Source organism: Cylas formicarius, unplaced genomic scaffold, assembly GCF_029955315.1.
Source record: "Cylas formicarius isolate icCylForm1 unplaced genomic scaffold, icCylForm1.1 PGA_scaffold_1__22_contigs__length_36826433, whole genome shotgun sequence".
Taxonomy (NCBI): Eukaryota; Metazoa; Arthropoda; class Insecta; order Coleoptera; family Brentidae; genus Cylas; species Cylas formicarius.
The window spans coordinates 18,264,065-18,288,307 of NW_026844264.1; the positions used below are offsets into that span (position 1 = coordinate 18,264,065).

The 24,243-nt window shown below is 33.8% G+C and overlaps 1 protein-coding gene across 2 annotated transcripts in view; it reads right to left on the reverse strand.

Annotated features, from left to right (window-relative positions):
- The window catches only part of LOC132697070 (neuroligin-4, Y-linked-like), a 489,753-nt gene that overhangs the window by 285,899 nt on the left and 179,611 nt on the right, over positions 1–24,243 (reverse strand). The window contains exon 2 of one of the 2 annotated variants that reach the window (XM_060662335.1): positions 9,096–9,133. The exons of the other annotated variant lie outside the window; for it this stretch is intronic. The gene's annotated coding sequence lies outside the window, so the exon portion shown is untranslated. The remainder of the gene's footprint in view (positions 1–9,095; positions 9,134–24,243) is intronic. 2 annotated transcript variants of the gene reach the window in all.

The following is a 24,243-nucleotide window of genomic DNA, read 5'->3' on the forward strand; positions in this document are numbered from 1 at the left end:
GCGGATTCTGAAATTTCAAGCAGTAGCGGTAGCGGAAAGGTAACTAAATTAAAAAATCATCTATCATTCGACGAACAATTTTATTTAGAATTCATCGGAATTTGTAATTGCTTGTCAATTTGTTTTTCAGAAAAAGGTCTATGTGACACAATAGTATAGTATGCAATAAGTTTAATGAACGCTTCTTAGCACGAGAAGAGCGAATATTTAATATAAACGGGTGGCTGAAGAGTTTATCAACCTAATTCGTACTATACTTTTTCTACGGCCATCAGTGGTTGCCACATTTTTGCAAAACAGTTCGAATAGAGTGATGTCAAAGTAATAATTTCTACTAAAAACATCTACGCCAAATCAGCTGACGGAAAACTTGAATTGTAGATTATTTGAGTAGGGTTTGGCATTATGAGTTCTGCTTAACAAGGACTATTATCGATATCAACCATTCATAATATGACTACTAGATATACAGAGGCCTTGCACATGCTGATAATACATGCTCTGTGTAAGCCAACATAAAAAAATACCGAGAAGGGATATTCGATTTGAGGATAATTATTTATTGCAAAGCTCGTCTTCAACCAAGAACTTCATGTTAAATTTCACATTCAACCAAGTCCATCGGTACTGAACAGTTTTCAGTTTGGAGGTTAATTTGAAATCACGAATTTAAAATTAACAAGCAGTATTTTCATAAAATAAAAGCAGAATGATTTACTTCATTCGAGAAGTTGTTGAATCTTCAAAATATGGTTTAAAATAGTATATTCTGCAACAAGTGCGGTAAACGGCATTTGACTCACGAGTTTTTTTGACACGAGCGGAGCGAGTGTTCAATAAACGAGTGAGTTAAAAAGTTTACCGAACGACATGACTGTCAGAATTGACAAACGTCAATATTCAAAGCGTGGGAAATATCTCCGAAAATATCCGATTGCTCCCAAACCCGTGCGGTAAAATCCCGGAAATCTCCGAAATGGCTCGGATTCGTGGGAAATGAAACTGACGTGGTAAAGCGAGTCTTCCCGCACGCTAGATCGGTGCGTAATTAGGTATTTTACAGACGAGAGTACAAAATATAAGTTGTCAAATAGAACTAGCTTGCCTATCTTCAAAACTCATTTTTGACAGACAATATTAAAATCCTAACCCAACTATAGTTTTCCACAAGGTTTCCCCAGATCAAAGTACCTTCCAGTGGAACACACAATATGATTTAACTTTTTTTTTTTCACTTTACCAATCAGGTGTCTAGACAGATTACAGTCTTGCGTAGATGCATTTTGGGATAACAGATAGTTAGGAAATTATTTTGTTTTCTTTCGTTTTTTGAATATAAATTTTTGTTACTCTGTGGTATTAATGTAGAGGTTTAGTCAAAACAGTCGTTAAATTTTTTCAAAGAGACTTTCACAGGCTTCTGTAATACTTTTTACAAAACTTCTGGATTCCTTCTGCGTCGGTTTTTGCTGAGTCGAACTTGATGACGTTTTGCCAATAATCCTGTTGGCTTCTTCAGAGCTTGACTAAAACAGTTTCCAGGAAAAGTAGTCGTTAAAAATGTTTATCCTTGATAAAGGCCATCAAATTTTTCTTCGTCAGAGCTTATGCTATTAAGCAACCCTGTTGTCACGTTTTATTCTTTAATATACTTTGGCAACTAAAATTCATTTATGTAAGGATAGTTTTTGCTTAAAAAGATATTTTTTACCTGACTACTCTTTTTGCTAATATATATAAAATTTTTGATTGATATCAGTCTATTATTACATTCAACAAAGACGTCAAAACATCGTTTTTAGAGTGGATCAATACAATTAAGCATCTCGTTCTTCCCTCTTCCTTTCCTTACGGTTTGTCAATTATTGCAGGATTTTGCCAGCTATAATATTCCAACTATATTTTTTAAATTAAGCTAACATCCCAACAACCCCACATTTGAATCAAATATTTTTACTTATTTTTCATATTTTTTATCATTATTAAGGAGCTCAATATATCTTACCTTCACATCTGTCAGTTCGATTTTTGCAGATATAAATATTTAACTAATTTCTTTAGTAAAAAACACGTTTATCGGTATTTATGGTGACACATAATCCCTAAAAACAAATGACATATTGAAATTAATTTTCAACGTTTTGTAATACTTTTCATCCTGCTCATATTTCACGTCACTGACTGCCCATTTGCCGAAACATGTTAACAATTTGATTTATATGTCAAACGCAAAGGGTAATAGCCTGCAAAACACCCCAATAAATAACGCATACAAAACGTTTAATTTAATTAACGAACATTCTAACCCCAGCCATTTTCTCTAATTTAAATCAATGAAATACACTGCGGTGCACATTCAGATTCCCACTGCACACTCAAATTGGCGAAATTATGGAATTCCGAAAATTTTCGACGGTCGACTCTGAGACTAGCAACCGGTTGAACAATCGAAAAAAATCGATCGGGTTTACCAGGATTACGTTATAATCTTTAGTTTTATTTCCATATTTTGTATGTGTGCGTTAAAATGGATATTGCACCGGCGCAGGTTCTAATTGTGCTCCTTAATCTAGCGGGTATTAAATTTCCATAAGCATAGGTTTTTTTATTGAAGTATGATTGCAATGTATTCATCCAACAAAAAGTGGCCCAAACAAGGCTCCATACATGATTAATGCGTGACCACTATACTCTACGCCTATTGACTAACATTTAAACTCTTGATGCTACCCAATCCAATCAGCTAGCCCTGAACAAAAGTGCATCCAGTTAGTAAAAATGGTGCCTTGCAGTTAGCACCGGTTAAACATACTACGTAAGTTTCACTTCAACAGGCTTGTAAGTACAATGACGTAGTTATTAGTTTTTGATGATCGGCATAGCCAGTTTTATTTTAAGGATCCTAAAAAATATTAAAAATTTTCTGTGGAATAATTGCAAAAATTTTCGAGAACCAACTTTAAAACTTCCTCCCAGATCCAAGTTTTTAATAACTCTTGCCTTTTGTTTGATGTTAAAATTGCTCGTGGAGAGAATGTATCTGCAGATGTTACGTAGGCTTTATAAGGAACACCTGACACCAACTGACCTTAACACTGATATTATCAAATTTTTCGCAGTTTGTTGGTCATGTCAAGATTTAAAACACTACGAAACAAAAAAAAACCTGGAATTCACCATCAGAACCTTGGTCACGACTTCATATTGACTTCGCTCGCCTTTTTGAATTCACCCTATGTAGCTGGAAATTATACCAATGCCTAGTTTTAGAAGATCTGAAGTAGCACGTTTGGTGAAAATTACAAAGATCAAAAATAAAATAAGTTCAAATTGAATTTGTTCATTATTAATCTCTGCAATTGACAACCCATAAACAGAAATTTTGTATGTATGTATTATATCGTACTTACGTAATCGTTTCGTATGTATTGCACATCTGATAACAAATCTTAAAAAATGTGTTGGCTAACTGACATTGCAGCTAACCAGGTGTTCTACTTTGAGAGTGAGACCCGCGTACATCTACAATTCTTTTGCCATTGGAGTTGTGGAAGTAAATAATATAGAGGATGATAACTTTATTTTACATTTAGAACTATTTACAAAACTTCTGGATTTCTCCTGCGTTGGTTGTTGATCGAAATTGCTGACGTTTCACCAATCATCCTGTTAGCTTCTGCTGTTTCAATTAAGCTCTGAAGAAGCCAACAGGACGATTGGCGAAGCGTCAGCAAATTTAATTTATCAATAATCCACGCGTGAGGAATACAGCTTTGTAAATAGTATTAAAGTAGCCTCTTCGAAAAATTAACCTTATTTAGTTATTATGTTTTTACTGGTTATATATAATGCAAGTCATTTCTTTGGTTAGTTCTTCTAAAGTAAGCGAAGAACGGGGATTTGTACAGCTTCCTTATTTTCCTGACTTTTCTCTTCTTATGGCTGTCTGCAGTCAAGAATCCTGTGCAGTACCTATAATTAATTTAATTAAGGCAACTGAGAATTTCGTAAATTACAAAATTTCATATACTAGCTTGACGGAAATGTTCATCATGGTATTGGACCGAAAAGCCGGCGTCGCATGAGTTAAAGTTCGATGGGAACGTAAACATTAACTTCCCAACTGAGCAGAAAAATGCGCCGCTAGTTCGACGATGCAAATAGTCTGCAAACAACTGGGAATAGAAACTACAGTCTCGATAATTGCAACTGTCGAGCGAACGGAGTTTGTAAATGCCAATCGGGAAATTCCTGCAGCGGCATTCCAACAACAGGGAAAATCATCGTTTGGTTTATGCATTTCTTGAATCATTTACTGGTCTTCGATGGAACTATCATGGAAGCTACAATTTAATTAATTAAGTTACTACAGGCAAAATAATTAATTATTCAAAGAAACTTTCGCAGGCTACTGTAATGCTTTTTACAAAACTTCTGGATTCCTCCTACGTCGGTTTTTGCTTAGTCGAAATTGCTGACTGACTCGTATTTTACTCTGTACCTGCTTATATATTGCTTGGGGGGGAGGCTCTAATGAGGGGTATAAACACCGTCTCGGATGACTGATTCCCAAATTGGTGACCAATAGAGACTTGAGTCGCGATTAAGATTGTTAGGTTGTTTATAGATTTTATAGACTCTCGGATTTTCGTTGGTAGAAGAAATGATTTGTGTTCTTTGAACCTAGTTGATATTTTTCGTGCGGTCTTTCCAATGTATTCTTTGCCGCATATGCATGCAATGCTGTAAACTCCTGGCGTATCAAATGGAATTTTGTCTTTGACGGACCGCAGATGTTGAGAGATTTTTGGACAAGTGGTAAATCTGGTTTTGACGTTATACCTCCTCAGAACTTTTGATATATGGTCAGTGATGTTTTGAATGTAAGGAAGGACTACAGTTTAATATTTTTAATGTGGAAATTCTTAGAGAGGAGAGCAGAGGTAAGGTGTTTTAATTCTAAATTAAATTCTACGCTGCCTCGCCCCACCCTCCCCTATTTATAATGTTTTCCAATCTCAAAATATTTTCTAGCTCCCTAAAGTAGGGTCACCCCATTGACTCCCTTAAATTGTCTACTCTGGAGCAGTAAATTTTGGATGAATGTTTTCAATACTGAGCCTTTAATAATTTTTAACTATTGATAAAAGTTTACGTAGCAGGCGCAAACATATGAATTGCAATTGATTTATGGCCACATAAAACAAACAGTAAAACCTTAAAAATCATCAATCATGATAAACTCAATAAGCTTTTTCACCTGAAGTCCAGTTGATGTTCTGCATAATTGCTAAGCGAAATCACAAGAGTTTGAACAATTACATTTCCTGCTACTGGGGAATATAAAATAATATTGATTGAAATGAATACTAATAACGTTTAGGTTAAAAAGGAGAAATGTTCCATATACATTACTCGATGTACTTATCTGGGACTTATCTGTTTAGGTAAAAAAAAGGAATTCGAAAAGACATATAGTTTGATTATTGAACCAAGTGAAAAATTTTGCTCTTTAATACCGGCGCCATATTAGGATCATAGCTACCTATTGTAATTATTTTTTAATTGTCAAATGTCAACAGTGCTATTGTACAACCAAAAGTATTGTGCAATTATCGCTTTGATTAAGCATTGCCGGGTGTTTTCGAATAAAAGCGTTTATTTTAACATCAGGTGATAGGTATCGTTCTTAAGAGTTGTGATCCTTCGTGTACCTGATTCTCGAACTTTGGCCCTGCGAGGCTGTTTTCACTGCATAGTTCAAAGGATAATGAAAATAATCATTTTTGCCTTGTGTGCCTGTCGGTTTCCAATATTGTTCTTCTTGTATTTTTGTGTCTTCTACATAGTTCTTCGATTTGTAAACAACAGTTTTTTTCTAAGACTACAGATTGTATATTTAACCCGATTGAGATGATTTGGTCTTAGTTGAAAGCGCACATAAGACGAAATAACACCGAACCAAAATTGAGTGATAGTTCCAAAAACGTAATTCGGCAAGAAGTAGCTAAAATATCAGTACAAAGCTGGTGTAACTGTGAAAAACGAATAATGAAAGAAGAAAATATTTATCGAGAATGATTAGTGGCAGGGTTGATCATTGAACTAGGTCACGACAGTAGCGATAGTGACGATTTTTTAAGTGACTGATACTTTATTATTATTATATTTATTATTTTGTATATTAATAATGATACTATCTAGAAATGTAATGAAGAACGTAAGAAATTGTTACTTTGTACTATTTTTTTATGTGCATGTTTCAAGAATTGCGCGGCGAAAAAGGTTGCAAATATACTTATATCCCGCTTGTAAGTGTAAGTAGGACGATCATGGAATGGTTATGGGTAAGGGTCTGCTCGGCGGAGTGTTCTATAAGGGGCTCTTATTAATTACCGAGTTGGTTGTAATAACACAATAGTTCTGGTCATGGTATAAGGAAGTCAGCAACAGTGACGATTCACGTTTGAGAACCTGGTATAATATTGAGAACAAAGCGAGCAGAAAGGGAAGCTGAACAGAAGACAACCGCAAAGGTGTTTAATAGGAGAATTGCCTGTATCTAATAACAAATAAATGGCGAAACGCGGTCGAATCACGCCGTGTATCCGTTTCGAATTGCCGTAGCTACACAAAACGTTAACGCCGGCGGACAAAGAGATAATAAATGTCAATTAAGCTGACGCGAAGCTAAAATAAGCTTAACTTCGAACACGGACAATATAAATCGAATGTTAGCCCCCGTTGCGTCTTTATATAACTCCGAAAATACTACCCCCGGACGAGCTTTCATTTTATTTTTAATTTAGTATATTTTTTAATTTCCCACGTGATCTCGTATTTGCGCTTCTTTGTGCAAACATCCGTTAGTGAGTTTCGGAGGAAATTTATGGAAAATGGAATATGCGAAGAGATTAAAAAGACCCTTAAATAAACATCAAGAGAAAATATTTAAATAATTAAATAAATATATTAAAATGAAAACAATTAGAATAAAATGGACGGACGGAGATTTGTTTACACTTTATCCTAGCAAAGGATTATGTTTATTTTTTTATATTAATTTAAAATCACGTATTATTTTTATTTAATACCAAAGTTCATTAAGAATCCATCCAACCCAACCAATATTTCAATTATATAATATAAATCTATTGATTCTGCTCCTGCAGAAATTACGAATAGGAACCCACTCATTCTCACTCCTTTGTCAACCTAATGGTTCACAAAAACACACTTAATAAAAACAATATTTGTCTATGCCGAAAACTGATCACGCTAGTCATCTTTGTATTTTGCAACTAGAATATCAAATATCATAGGTTGAAATATTTACCGAATTTAGTAAAACGAAAAAAGTTATGTACAACATTCTGAATTTAAAAAGCGAATTTCTGTTTATCGACAAATCAAATAAAATTGAAATCTTAAATTATTTCCTAAATGCTTTGAGTGCATCACAAATTGTGCGCTTAGAATATGATTGCCGTCAGCTTGTCAGGCCCCTTTTTGTAACAGTAGTTAGCATATCTGGCGGATAGACAAACGCATTTATTTTATATTACATACGCCAACATATGCTTCTTCTAAAACTGAATACATTGCACGTCATCAAAACTTCAGGTTAGTGTTGATAGTTTCATTTGACTTTTATAGTTAATGTATAATAAATTGATTTTTGAAGAGTTTTTGCTAACTTGCTGGTTGACAGATATTTTTCCACGTATTTGATTATTTTTAAGTCTAAAATCTTATAAGTAGAAAATAAAATTATAAAAATGGTAAATAGTCCGTACAGTTGTTGATCTGTTGCTGCTGTAAGAAAAGGTAGTTGTAATCAGTTGGTTCATATCCGAAAAGCACTGTTATTTTTCTAGTAACATGCCATTACCAATGCAATATTCTAGAAATAATCCTAAAAATAGTCCTAAAATCCCCTGCAGTAAAGCGTCGTTGTGCAAAGAGATACTGTTATAATTTATAAATATTGTAATAAAAATAGAAAATATTCTTAGTACTATACTAGGATGGAACTCCAGAAAACGCAAGGAATGTAGTATGAAGTATGAAGGTAAGGAGTTATGCAAAGAATTATAAATATTAAAAGAATTAAGCTATAAAACTCTTCCCTCTACCGATTGCCATTCGGTTAAGACTATTGTAAAAATATATCTTCTGGGACAACATATAACTTTGTTTTCTTTGCTGTCGAAACTAAAAGTCCCTAAGCACTTTATTTAAATAAATTCAAGAAAGGTGATCCAAGACGAAGCTGCCAAATTTTTGTTATTTTTAAAAGTACACATGTAAGAAAATACAGAAGGTCTTTTGTTTTTACAGATAAAACCAATGTTTGAAAATACTTGCTTCTTGGCAGCACTATGGTAGTAAAATTTTTCTGTTCCTTCAAAATATACATTTATAGTTAAATCATAGTTCATGTTGGCGAAAGCAATGTCTTATTGATTAGTATAAATTATCATATTTCCATCCATCCATCAACAATTCAATAAGAAATATACTCACTTACAGTGCCAATTTTTTGTTGATTAGTATTGGTTGAAGCTTTCAGAGCTGCTTTATTCCAACGAAATATTTACGAACTTGCGTTTCCTACATAAACATGATAAAAACTAAAGATAAATAAACTAGATTTTGTTTAAGTCCGCCTGTCAACTTTTATCCTCTTTGAAATGAAAATTAATTTCCGAAACTTTTAGCCAATTTTGCCGTGGAGGAAATATTAATAGTTCAGTTCTTTAATTTAACGGATCACCGAAGTTTTGCAGGCAGTTTGTGGAAGGGATTTTCTCCTAGCAATATAGTTTAGATAAATAATACAAGGTGTTTCAAAGTTTTGTGGAGAGGTTATAGAGATATAATGTACTGGATATTTTTGTCTTATATTTTAAATAATAAAAGTGAATAATATTGTAATATTGTAAGTGTTAAACTCCTAAGATTTTTTAAACCTACAACCTTAACCTCAAACCTCAAACTTTTACGGATATTGCTACAAATATAAATAATATGGAGAAACCTGAGCGTACAGGTTTCATAAATTTAATGGCCTGCATCCCTTGTTCTTATCTTACCCCATCCAAATTTTGCAAAAGCGTCTTAGATTTTGGCTCTGAAATAAAAAAGAGGAGGTAATTAATCATAAAGACAACAAATTGTAAATAATTTCAGTCATCGGAAAATAAACTTATTTTAATAACAATAATAATAATAATTTTAATAATAACTGGGACGCTGCATAAATCAGACAGTCATTTTCGAGTAAGTTTAAATGAGCATTGTGCACATTCGTCTGCAAAGTCAGGAAAATACTTTTGTGGAGATGCTTCTATCAAGCCTAAAAGTGGCTCGTCAAGACATTCTGTTGCCTAACATTGAACCGGAGGTATTTGGCCATGGAATATGGCGGCCAACATAGTGGAATTAATGACGATTAGATATTTTTTCGTCATATATTTAAAATGCAACATAAATGTATTTATTTTGTGCAAAACAAAAGCTTAGTTTTGAACTTGGTAATCTCGAATGACCAACAAATACGTCAACTAAAGTGTTTGAAGAATTTGCCCCAATTTTTTTTTCGAAGATGCTTAATTTGTAATTACAATTAAATTTAAAAAATTACTTTTCATCAATCAACTTAAGGAGAATCATTTCTAATGGAAGTAAGATCTGGCGTTTAGTTTTTTCATGTAATGGAATATTAAAACGAATGCCAAAACCATGTTTTTGCCCGCATCGGGATAAATCGATTTTGATGTTACTCGATAGGGAAAACCAGGACATTGTGTATTTTACTGATTCAAATATCGTAAATAATTAAAGGTATCTGCCGTTTCCATCCCCATACTTTGCGTCATGCAATTTTCTATACCCGCGTTGCTTTAAACATTCTGATATTTAATTAACAGTATTTCAGAAGATTTGGTAACTCCAGACTGTAATAAATTCCTAAGTTATCAGGATATTCTTTCGTTGCAAAAACTAAATGTGAAATATGTGTTTTTATTCTAGATATATAATTTCATCGCCGTAAGAAACAATTAAGTTAGTTACCGACAACCAACGAGATTCTACACCAACCGTTAAAGTTTTATTTTTATGACATAGTTTCTCTCCTCCTAAACCGCTCCAGCTTCGACAAACCGAATTAAAACTTTGCGGATCGTATTCGGCAAAAGATAAACCCTTTTTAATATCTGTCGCCTTTTATTGCGGTGCAACTGGTCCCAAACCGAAGGCAATCTATTTTAGACTTGCGTCTTTGTCCTTCGCAGTCTGAGCGGCCAATAAACTTCGTGTCTCACATTTCAATTTTGTTATTATAGTTCGGGCGTGATTTCCAAACTGACGGTTTGCTGCGTAACTGCCTGTGTAAAAGCAAAAACATTCTTTTGAGCAATAATTGCGATTATTACATCATTAACAACGTCAACGCTAGGTCATATCTGAATGTTGATAGTTAACGAGTACAAAATGTTTAACAAAAAATGGTTAACGAGTACAAAATGCTAGTTTTTTTTCTAAAATAATATGAGAAATCTGGAGTAACCGATTTTATATTTTTCAATTATGAGTTCCTGGACATACCCTTGCTTGCAACCCATCATTGATTTGCGATCTAACCTTACAAATGGCAACTGGCGCAGGTTTCAAAATTTAAGAAAACAACCCAAGATATCATGTTTTGAAATTTCCTTACTTCTCTTAAGACACCCCTGTAGAGAGCTGAGTAACTATATTGCCCTAAGCAGTCAAGTAGTTTTAGCAATATTTCTGCCAAAAACTATAACTCTGCTTTAACAAGAAAATTGACTATAAAGTTTTCCAAACGACCTTGATATTCATAATTTTCTTATATATTTATGGGACATCCTGTATAAGTGAAAATTTGATGGTATGCATCATAGGCATGTGTAACTTTCTAATTTAACAGTTTTTTCTATCAAAAAAGATTTCCCAGATATTAACCTTGTATAGGAACATATATTATATAGAACATAAAATAGACACATAAAACAAAAAACCTATGCATGCTAAAGAAAGTCCTGTGTGTGGAAATGTTAAAATCTATAGAAGAAAATGATATACTCCGTATAGAGCGTAATTAGTTCGGTTTCAGAAAGGGCACTGCAACTCAATTGTCGACATGACCGTTTTTGTTAATCAGCATCAATATCTGTTCAAGTCATAACTTCAATTGAAGCTTTTGAAATTCCGATTATATGCAACAATAGCTATTTTGGTGCAAGTGACCAAAAAAAGCTTTTCCCTCACGCCTACGGTGATAAGTCAGAAAAGCGGAGCGGAAGAAAAAGACTACTTGTTTGGACATACATTGCCTTTATTTGAATTATTGAATTATGAAATGAGTATTTTTAGCAACTTGTTGCCCATTAAATATATTTTTTACAGTTGCTTTCAAGAACTCATAAAAAGCACTCGTCTTGCTCGTCATTCCATGTTTTATTATGCGAAACTGGTGTTTTTTTATTCACAGACGCATATCTATTATTTGGCCTGATAGACTAGTGATAAAACTAACCAATTACACGCTTGACCGTTTTTCCTCTCTTATGTTGAAAAGTAAAAATTACCAGAATTTGCTTTCCAGAGGTGTTCAATTTTCGATAAATTGAGAAACAAGCTCCGAAGCCCTACCATTTACAGGAACCAGATTTATCAATATCTTGTAACCTAAATAGGTCCACTCATTCTGCAGTAAGGCAATCTACTCGGATTAGGCGAGTCAACTGTATCTAATAACAGATTTTTTTTTGTTAACCATTTACGAGTCACACATATACATGAATGAAATAGCAATATGTCCAAGCACTGTGTCATTCACAGTCACCATAGGACGGGTCTTGGATTGATTGTACAAAATCATTCATGGTGCACCCATTTCTTCTGCCAACACTATATTTTTTTACAAACTTAATTCTATACAGTACATCAGAATGTAGTCGTATCATTTTCTCAATATAGTTCAAATTTTTAATGATCTTTGTGTCTTAAATGATCGTAATAGCCAATAAAGAATTAAAGAATAAATTTTATATTTCAGGTACTCAAAGGTTGACAATAGTTTGCAATAATTTAAATTTGGAAGTTTGGAAATTTTAAAACATATATCTTCTAAAATTGTTGATGAATAAAGTCAAGTGGCTTGCATAATGTTTTTGGAAATTCTCTGAAAAATGTCGGATATTGATATAAAACTTTAATTTTATTTAAAAGAAAAGAGTTCGAACTAAACCCCTATGAAAACTCTAAATTTTAATTTGTCAGATTTTATGTCTATATTTCTAAGTGTTTCATTATCCAGAATTCAGAATAGGGCATTGATGCCAAAATAATTATAACCATTTTAATTAATTGGAAAAACTTCTTCAATCGAATGTTGATTGCATTATCGAGCGACAGATCTCGAAACGGCTTTTGACTTATTTTAATAAGATAAGTAGATAGATTTTTTGTGAAATGACCCAACGCAAATTGTCTAACCCGATTCTGTGTTAACCTAGAGGGACCTTTTGAGGTACCCCTATATCTCTTTTATTTGCTAAAGATTAAGTATACGAAGGCAGTACAAAAAATTATCTCGCTCTGTGTAAGTCATTTCAGTTTCCAATTGTCATAATTTCGTACACACGTGTACCATATATTATCTAACAAAATGAACAATCAAATGGAAACCTATTGAATATTTTGTAAAGGAATTATGCCCCCGTATGTTCGCAAGTTCCTTTAAAGGAATTAAACCAAATAAACTAACAATTTCCAGTAATCTCGGTAATGAATCATTTGATATTAGTTAGCGATGCGTGATGAACCGATTCGAATTCGGCTAATAAGCAATATCTGATTTGCATAATCAATAAACGAGCACGTTAATCCACTTGCCATTTGTCCCGACCAAAATACTCATCTTTAAAACTATAAACCGATATGATTAATGAATCACAGATTAATGAATCAAAGAAGTTCTCAACATCCCATTTGGATAAAATATGTTGTTACGCTTTCGCAGTTTCATTTGCGGCATTTCTAAGATCTTGAATGTTATTTAGTTTGCTTCCTATAGAATATCGAAAGAAACTATACCTATAGAATAAATAAAATTATTTAACATGAGAAAGTTTTTATATTCTTTTCATAGGGAAATTTGAACTTCATTTTGGATGCGTACCTTTAATTTTACCATAAAATTTACATTTCATTGGTAAATATTAAAATATTCAATATTTACATTGATGCTACTATTATGTAATAATTCGATAACCCTTATTTATTTTGGCTCCGAAAACATTTATTTATTCATTCCACTCGTTCAATTTTAATTTAGTATTCCGCTAATGTAGTTCTGCAGCACAAAATTTTTGCACGCGTGTTTATTTTAATCGACAGGCACTGCTGTAGATTCCACTGTATAGAAAAAACTTTGCGCTAATAAATCCAAGACAAACTGTAGCTTTGAAGTGAACATCAATATCCTTTAAAGCAAAAAAAATGTGTAGAACATTCCCGGCAATCTAACAAAGGAATTGATATAGTATAGCCCAATGGTCCAATTAAAATACTAATACTCGTCTTCAAAATTACCAATCTACTCAATACATCGACAACATTCCATTAGGACCATTTTTTTTATTTAAATAGTAGGCGTTGAATAGCCGATGACAGTACGAGTTCGAATCACATACGGGGAAAAACAAATTAGATAAAGATTTCAAGACAATGCAGAAAGAAGAACAGGTATCCCATAGGAACATAAGCTACGTTCAAAGCTAATTAATATACTTAAAGGTGGGCTTAGTGGCTTTCACAGCCCTTGCTGGGTTTTAAATGACAAGTGGAAACAAAATTTAGAAAAGTATCCAGAAAATGTGACTTGTGAGTGTAGGCACTTCAACTGGAATTTTAAAGAGTCCATTTTGATACTACTGTGCCCGACTAGGGGTGCAGAGTAAAAGTAGGCACACTCCATGACGTCAGTAACAATGGAGCTTTACCAGAAGATCTAACCAGCCTCCCATAAATTTAATATTCTATTATGCATTTAATATCATTGGTGCAAACTAGCGCTTATGTTGCACTGACTAGGCTAAAAACAAGCACACTGCATCGACGTGACAGATCGTGATAACCAGATCGATATCTATCGATTTAGGAACTCATGCGAATGCCGATGACAGGTTTGAGGTGTTGATGTTCCTTCACTTTTCCCTATCAAACGCTCTGAAATATTAATGTTTCATCTGAAATAGTCGTGGAGTTCAATCCAGGATCAAGCAACCTGGATATCGAAAACCACGAACCCAAAATCTCCTTTTAAGCAGTTTCAGACCAAATTTAGTTGCTACACGTTTCATGACGATATAGGTATATCGAATATAGGTACCCCACCCATAGACAAAAAGTCACCTTACTTTTTGAACATGCTACTTATATTTTTTATTTATCGGTCCATTCTTCTAATTTGGATGGTTCCTCAGATGCGCTTGGTCTGCTCTTTTTTCCTAATGGATTGGTGAGCTTTTTCTGATTTAGTACGAGAAGCTTATCTGGATTTTGCTGCTTTACCATACGCGCTTCTCTTGAAATAGAATAAACCTCTTAAAACATATTCGTTTTTTGTCATCGTAACACGAAACACGGTAACTGTAACATAGTTTTGGAACTATACCTCCCGCGTACTTCCAGACGCTTCTACTAAACAGAATTTTAACCGCTGATTTAAGGGCACTAATTGAAAATTTGTTACCTCCTCTACTTTTCCCTGTATCACGAAACTCCGGCAAACTTGAAAATCCACCATATTACCTTTCCCATTCCTATTATTTTTCTCTATCTGTTATTGAATTTGGTCGCAACGCTGGCAGTAGAGGAAACATAATATGTCTAAAAGCATGAAGAAGCTGCAAGTATATTTAGGTCGGAAATAAGCGTTTATCAAATTTCAAAACTGTCGAAGCAGCAATTTATAGCGCAAATTTCGATAAAATTGACAACACGCGAAATATACGACTGGAATGTGTTCCATATTTATATTAGATGAACTGTTATTGGATGCTTTCCAAGCAATATAACTTATATGACTATTTAAAGGCATCGTATATTCCAGTTTGATGACTATCGTACCTGAAAGTGGCGCTTTTTTATTAACATCATAAATTTCCGTAAGATTTAGTGGGGATAAATTTCACAATTTCAGTGATGTAGCCCGATATAATTGACGAACGCTATATTGGACCCAACATCAGACATGGGGAATTTTGTGGGGATGATTTTCGGAATGGAAAAAACTTGACTTGACTTGAAATGTAAATTTTCCGTAGAGATAAAGTGACTGGTGCATCGTTCATTCTTTTTTTTTATTTAGCATAAAGCTATAACAGAAAACAATCGTATTTACATTTTAAATATACGAGCCAGTAGCAAAATAGGAAAATTTAAATAAGTATAAAAGTACAAAAGTACACAAAACAAAAGTCTATAACAGTAAAAGCAATTATAAATGAAAAATCAGATTAAAATTTCAGACAATACCAAAGTTTTAATTAATCTTTTAAAAGCATTTAAATTATCACACTCCATAATATTTGTTGGCAACCTATTAAACTGTAACAAACCTTTATTTAAAATGGTATTCAACATATGTGTAGTTTTACATCGATTGACTAGGATGAAATCAGTACGGTTTCTAGTATTATAGTCATGAACATTCTTAAAGTAATTAACCCTATTACCAATATATGGCGGCATCATTTTATTTTTGTGTTAAATGTAAATATAAAGCCATCAAACATTTCTTTTTCTGAAGTTCCGTTAGTCTATAGTTAGATATACTAAACCATAAAATTGAACAATATTGCAGATGTGGCGCCGCCAAGCTATTGTAAAGTGACAATTTTGTATAACGTGTTAAATTTTTGCCTGCTCTAGATATGAAACCCACCTTGTGTGAGAACTTTCTCACTATAAGGGGTGTTTTTGTTCGATGTATAGACCTTTAAGTTGCAATAAAACAACGATAGATTATTCGATTGATATGAATTTTATTTATCCGAAAGATAATCTCGTGGCATTACATTTTAAATATGATTTCTGGCATATGACCGCCACGGCTGGCGAGGATGTAGTCCAATCTGGACGTCCAATTTTCGATGACTTTTTCCAACATTTGTGGCCGTATATCGGCAATAACAAGGCGAATGTTGTCTTCCAAATGGTCAAGCGTTTGTGGCTTATCCGCATAGACCAATGACTTTACATAGCCTCACAGAAAGTAGTCTAGCAGTGTTAAATCACAAGATCTTGGAGGCCAATTCACAGGTCCAAAACGTGAAATTAGGCGGTCACCAAACGTGTCTTTCAATGAATCGATTGTGGCACGAGCTATGTGACATGTTGCGCCGTCTTGTCGAAGCCACATCTCCTGGACATCATGGTTATTCAATTCAGCAATGAAAGAGTTAGTAATCATAGCTCTATACCGATCACCATTGACTGTAACGTTCTGTCCATCATCGGTTTTGAAGAAGTACGGACCAATGATTCCGCCAGCCCATAAAGCGCACTAAACAGTCAGTTTTTCTAGATGTAACGGTGTTTCGACATATACTTGAGGATTAGCTTCGCTCCAAATGCGGCAGTTTTGTTTGTTGGCATAGCCATTCAACCAGAAGTGCGCTTCATCGCTAAACAAAATTCGCTTATGAAAATCGGGAACAACGGCAATCTCGTTTTGGGCCCATTCGATGAATCTACGCCTTACTTGATGATCGTTTGGCTTCAATTCTTGCACGAGTTGGATTTTGTAAGCACGTAAACCAGGATCCTTCCGCAAAATCTTCCATAAAGTGGATGGACACAGATCCAATTCCTGTGCTCGATGGCGGATGGACTCATTCGGGTCTGCCTCAATGCTACGCTCTACAGCAGCAACAGCTTCTTCTATACGCATCGTACGGCGTCTCTGGGGATGCGAGTTATCAATAAGAGTAAACGTGCTGCGAAAACGTTCCATGGTTAATCGAATTAACGGCTCTGGTGGACGATTTTGTCGACGATAAAATGGACGTAGTGCGCGATACGTATTCCGCACAGAATCATTATTTTCAAAATTAAATTGCACTATTTGCAAGTGTTGTTCAGGCGTGAGTCTATTCATGATTAATTGCCAAACCAAACTGAGAATAATCACTTGACAGCTGTTAAATCGGTCGCCATCTTGAACAGTAATGCCAACTTAAAGTTCAATACACATCGAAACAAAACACCCATTATAATCACAATGTGCATCAAAATTTAATTGTGGATTTAATATAATTCCCAAATATTTCATATGTTTCTCATACTGCAAATTAACGCCATTCATATTAATATTAACACTCTTCTGATCCAAACCACTTAATCTATGTTCATTGCCATGCAAACAAAACTTCGACTTCATGACATTAATACTAAGATTATTATTGCACAGCCATACAAACACTCCATACAGGTCATCATTGGACAAGCAGGCAGCGCAGCGCATACGACTTGAATTTCTAGCATATTAGAGACGGTCAAGTGCAGTAAAGATCGTCAAGGTGCAGTGAACACCAAATTTTATCTCAACACTCGCAATCTTATATTGCGCCATGTTTTAATTGCTAGTTTTATAATTTGACTTATGCAGTGTGAGAAATGTTTAGCATCTCAAACTATAACCTCACAGAAGTCAAATACTTCATTACAATCAAAGAAACGAAAAATAAATTTACCAATAAATAATACAACGAGGCAATCTGCGCCATTGAAACTTGGACCCTGCCAGTTACCAGTTGTACGGAGCCATTAAGAATAATAATAGCTTAGAATAAATAGCTAGCTAGATAGAATAAATAGCTTCTACCGAATCTTGACAGCGATAGTCGCATCTGCAATTCCGAAGGAGGAGGAACAGAAGAAGCTGACCAAAGACCATGAGAGGTTAACGCAGGTAGGTAGGACTCACCCTGGGTTGCATTGTTGAGGAGTAGTAGCGCAGCATTGGATAGTCTAGGTTGTAGAAGTTATTGATATGATCCTTGTTTGTTGTATAATGATTCCTATTATTTCATTGAAAAGTTTTTGTATCATCACTTTCGTTGCCAGTTTTTCCACTTCTCAAACTAAATATAAGTTAAATATTTTTTGCAGGAAAAATAAAATCACTCATAAATAATAAAAAGATCAACTTTTTTGAGTTGATATTTCTGACGAAGCCGTAACCGAAACTCAATTAAATGTGGTTTTATTGATTTTAAAGGCACCGCGTGTGGTATTTACGTGATTTCGGAGAATTATAAATTTGTCACTTTTACTTTTTAAATTTTATTTTTTTTTAGCAAAAGTTAAATTATATCTTCTGACTCAGGTCAGGTCTTACTTCTTATGCATGGGAATTTTGGCAAACTGCGCGCAAAATATACTGGCAATGTTCGGGCACGCAGATTTTTCAACGCTAATAAAATTCTTTAAAAAATACTTAAAATTTACTACTACTTATCTCATTATTCGTTTTTGACCCGTTCATTGAGCAGGAAATATATTTCATTTCATCAATGAAAATTCTTTGCCAATCAAACTTGTACAACTCTCCCATTCGCGTTTTCCATGAAAACTTAGTTTCAGTACAAATACCACAAGCATTATTAACTCAGGCTTCTCTTAACGCGATGCGCGCTTCCTTTTATAATATATTGAAAACCAACCCTTTGATGTTTCTTTGTTAAATTGAATCGCATACTTGTCAACACGATTCGATGAATATTTCATTTACTTTGTTAAATGTCAGTCATATATGAACCAATTCCGTTCTTTGATTGTTTAATGAAAAGTTTCGCTCTTTGTTGAAACACCATAAACTTCGAAACATTCGAATATACTGGCTCTTCGGAGTTGTTCCTTTTGCTCTGTGCTGTCTATATCGAATAAATTTAATGTTTTTTAGTAGACAATGTAGGACGACCTTAGTTTAAATTAGATCTGAGTCAATTTCAGTATCAAGCGTGCTGGAACAAGATAGTATATTATACAAGTTTCATAAAGCTATTTTAGATTTGGTTATTTCTTCATAGTTAGGAATTTTATCAACATGATGCATACTATACTATACAGCACGAATAAATTTACTGAGTGACGTGCGACCTGACCGTCAAAATTGACAAAAAAAACCATCCGTGGCTAAAACCTTTCAAACCAGTGACTAAAATTATAAATAATTAATAATTAATAATTATTAAATAAAACTTAATTAATTAATAATTACCTTAATTAATAATAATAATCTTGTTTTATTGTATGTTAATGACCACTCTTGGATAATCCGTTCAAAAGCAATTGGTCACTTTCTTATATTTATGAACAGACCTTACCACTTAGTAAAAAAATATAACAATTAAATAAATGACTAGTATTACTGAGAATATGACGATCTAGCTGCTGCGATCAAAAGTGGTACTAGCTTTCACTTAAAATTGTAACAATTAAAATTATTATTAAATATTACCAATTAATCCAGTACAAAATAGAGTGCATGCGCGTGAAAAGATCACGCAAGAGAACGCATTTTCAAAGTCAAAGTCATAATATTCGTACAACAATGTTTGAAACAAATATCGCAAACAGAACACCCGGTTTGTTTTGAAAATTTTCGACACTCGAGCCAGTAAAATAAATTCTAGTTTAGAAGCCCGCAGTGAGAAAGTGCATTATCTGAAAGTTGGCTTCCGACAATAAAACGGAAAAGTTCTGAAACCGGGAACTTTCTAATAAAAATGTTAAATTGGAAAGAAATGATATATGTGTTTTCAGACCATAGGAAAAATCATTATTTCGCGGTATTTTCTAAAGGAGGAAAAGTTTAATAACTTTGACCCGAATTGCAGTCGAAAGCGATTAAAAAAGTGTATGCATTTAAAGTAACTTATTTTTTGCAAACTGGGGTTTGCAATTTTAATGAGTTTTGAATTTCATTTTGTACTAGTGAAATATATCTCCGGCTTCCAAAAGTCGAGCGAGAAAACTTTTTCAATTGTTACCGCCCAGCAATTCGAAGCAATAGTACTCCAAATCTCATTTTTTATTGACTGTTTAATTTTAAAAAAATCCAATTGATCGGTTTTAGATTAAAAGTTATTGGATAAATATTGCCTTTAAAAGATTGTTTTGAAGGCGCTGAAAATGAACAAATTATGTCAGGATAGATGTTATATATAAAGCATAATTGTAAGTCCTGCTACCAAATAATATGGTAGCCAGACCAAGTATTGTAGTGACATTCACAAGAACATAGTGTTCTTCAGTACTTTGCATGGAACTATTATTAGATAACGTCCATATATTGGACTGAAATATGGCAGAACGAATTCTATAGCTCAGCTTACAAATTTAAAAAAACTTAGTTGCATAATAATATATTAAGCAACAAAAGTGTTGCAGTATACAGTTAAAGGTCTTCGACAAAAAGTATGAGGAACGTAGAAAATAAACGGAAAATGATGATGTTGATGACCCATGTGAAATCCGTCTGCCCGATTGTGGTAGTGCTATTCAGGTCTCTATAAATGAAAATGATCTGATGTATGTGTGTATGTTATCTGATTGAATCGATTGTAGGCCTTCGCTAAGTCAATACTTGGATCTAATTCTCTAGTATTTCCACTTGCAAGTCACAGGATGTAATACCCTTGATTGAAAGAGCTGCGCTTTAGTATGCAAATGAGTGGTGCGGTGCATATTTGTAAAAGTTTGAAAGTCTAGGTTCCATGTGTAAAAAAATGCTACTAGTAAAAGTATCTGTACCAGGTTATCATGAGTTAGATACTTCAAGGTCACGATGAAATGTTCCACAAAATAACGAGAAACACACGTAATGGTAGTGATCAGAGAAACACACGCATGAATGAAGTCAGTATGTACACCAGCAGCTATAAAATTGGACACCCGCATTAAGCGTTGACCAAAAGTACGAGCCAAACTCTGCAAGATAGGATAATATTTTTAATGGCTTTGACTTTTACACAATTCAAAAGTTTTAAATAGTTTTAAAGTAATTTCCAGTATTATCTAAAATTTGAGGTCTGTTAAAGTGTCTCTATTTAATAATATTAAATTGTCTTTAATAAAAATATCAGTCATTGTCGGGTGTGCCGATGTTGCCGTTAATCCGTATTTCATAGTCACATTTTGTAGTAGATAAAATTTATTTGTTGTCTCTATGGTATCACGTTGAGAACCAGAACACCTGGGGAATAAGACTTCCCACATGTTGATATAATTCATGAAATGGCTGAACTTGTGTAAGATTTGCGACAATACATCGTCTAGATAAAAGCGGCCAGACTAGTATACGTTGAACCACATTAACGTAAACACGTTTAGACTTAATTTAAATATAAATTGGATCTACATTGAGTCATTTCTTAATTCTTATTCTTATTTAAATTTCTGCTTTGATTTCAAATGAGGAACTAAGTTCAAGAATCACGTGGCATTGTTACCCGATTATTATATTTATATTATTTTACGTTGTTTGCTGGTGTTGTGGACTGCAAAATTTTTGAAGCTTTAGCTAACCAACTTAGCAACGTACTTTAAAAAACTCGTCAGAAAAGAAAATAAGTAATTTCTATTTAAAGGAAAAAGGTATTATGAGAACTGTGTTAACATTAAGGATGATTTGAAAGCGTATGGGATTGAGGTCTAAAAAGAATTGTCCCCTTTACACTGACGCGACCGAGAGGTGAATTCACAAAGCGTTACGGATTTAAAATTTTCGTTCCGTAGTCTTGCGGCTTCCGGTACTCTAAAAGCAAAATGAGATTAACTCCAAATGCAAGTCTTTTCGTCCATAGTTATAACAGGGTCAACATTGTGTCATTTCGCCTACAAACCGCAGTAAAACTCTGGCGTAAAAACGTCCAAAGCGAGAGCGGAGCCATTATTTCCGGCGACTTTTTTTTTAGAAAAGGTCTCGTAGAAATAACGAGGTGGGTGCCTAAATGGCACGATCACCGCTAATAACATGCTTTATTCCGACCGAGTGTTCCTAGCCTCAACGCCAATTTTCTAGATTAATTCTTTTAAGAGTCTATTATTTCGCAACTCGCCCAGTAATGGAATTACAATTTATATAGGGCTCCCTTTCTGGTCAACTGCTATTGCCTTTTTATTGCTTCAATTAACGTCCAGTTTCAACACAGTCGTACGTTCCTTTAATCTTACATGAAAAAGGATTTTATAAGTGACAGATAATTATAAGATTCGAACAACGAAGTTCAACTCACAGAGACCAGTTTACTGTGGCAGTAATAGAGCAAGCAATAAACGAGAGTGTGCGATTTTGCAAGTAAAATAAGAATATTTGACATTTGATCGAAGCGATCCAGTGGGGGTAATTAGAAATATAACCGTAACATTAAACGGTAAACTAGGTACTCGTGGACGTCTATGTTTATTTGAAAGTTACTTCTTATATATACGCAGATCTCAAATTTGGAAATATGACGTTAGGAATGACCAACCAAATTTTATTGTGAAAATAATCCTAAAAAAAAGGATGTTTAATCTTAAATCGATCCTTGCCATAAACCAAATCACACTTTTAAAAAGATAATATTTTTGGATTTTTCGAATGGCTTAGCAGCACCTGAATCTATAAGTAATGAATCGGAGTGACACCGAAACATTTTAGCTGCAACAAAAATTTTCTAAGCACCTTGAAAGAACAGCATATTAGTTTCCATTGTTCCATGTCAAAAAATTGACATTTATTATTTTTTTAAATAAATAAATTCATTCTTACCAAATTGATGGGATAAAAAATATTTAACAATAATATAGTTAAGCGGAGTCTATTGCCCGCACGTACGTGTTGCCCTACATATAAACGCTAATTTTATGCCAAATAGCAAATAATATCTTAATAAATGATATCACAAAAGCAACTAACACGGAGCTAGCGCACTTCGCAGACGATATGGCCATTTTGGATGAACGCCGATCCGAAAATAAAAACTACAAACATAAGAAGACTAAACGATATTAATAATAATAATCGTAATGAGCAAATAAATAATATTTATTTTAATTTATTTTACAAATGCAGTGAACCTTCAACAGACAGAGAACACAGCCCAATTACGGGATAGTATATCCTAAACATACAAAATTACAACAAATTGTTATTTTATTATTGTATTATAATCATATTATTAATTATATATTAATTTTAGTAAAACTCTTTAAAATAAGTCACCCACTTAAATATTCAGGAAAGCAGTTGTTATACGCACGAATACATGTAATAATTGATAAGTTTGAAATAGAAATTGATCTCAATCTTTCTGTGCAAATGACATTCGCGTACAGTCCGAACTCTGTTTCACATGTTCAAGTTGATTTTTTTATTAATTAAATTAATATAAGTTAATATAAATATAAATTAAATTAAATCAATCAAATTAATCGAATTCACTGCATATAAGAAAAGTGAGACAAAAAATACCATAAATTTCATTCAACATCATCAAAACGATATCTGCAAGTAATGGCATTCGGCAACATCGTAATGGAAAAAATAATAAAACAAGTTCGTCAACTAACAGGATACAAAATGGGAAATAGGGAAGTGACAAAACAGATGATCTTCTATCTGGATCTGGATACGGAGACGTTGTGACAGAAGTAAGGAACCAATCTACAAGTGCGTCTAGAGCAGCAGCATACCGCATACAGTATGTGGCGAAATAAATACATTCGAACTATGCAGCAGAAACCCGACCTAAGACTTCGAAAACAAAAAGAATATTAGGAAATGAAAATACTTCGAAGAATAACACTCATAGATAGGGAAAGAAGTGAAGATATTAGGCCAGTGTGCGGGGTAGGTAATATCACTGACTGGGCGTTGCATCGAAAGATAAAATGGAATGAACACATTGATCGTATGGCAGAAGAACGAGTAGTGAAAACATCGAGGCACAAATCACCAGCAGGACGAAGAAGCCTTGGAAGACCTAGGAAAAAGTGGAGCGACAGCCTCCCAAATGCCTGAATAATGGCAAAGATGTGAAGAAAAACAGGCAATCATGCCTATATGCAGTAGGAAGAACAAATTAATGAAACTGACTTTAGTTATTTCTGAGGCAACGCATATTTCACCATGCATTGGGTGGATTTGAGACATGA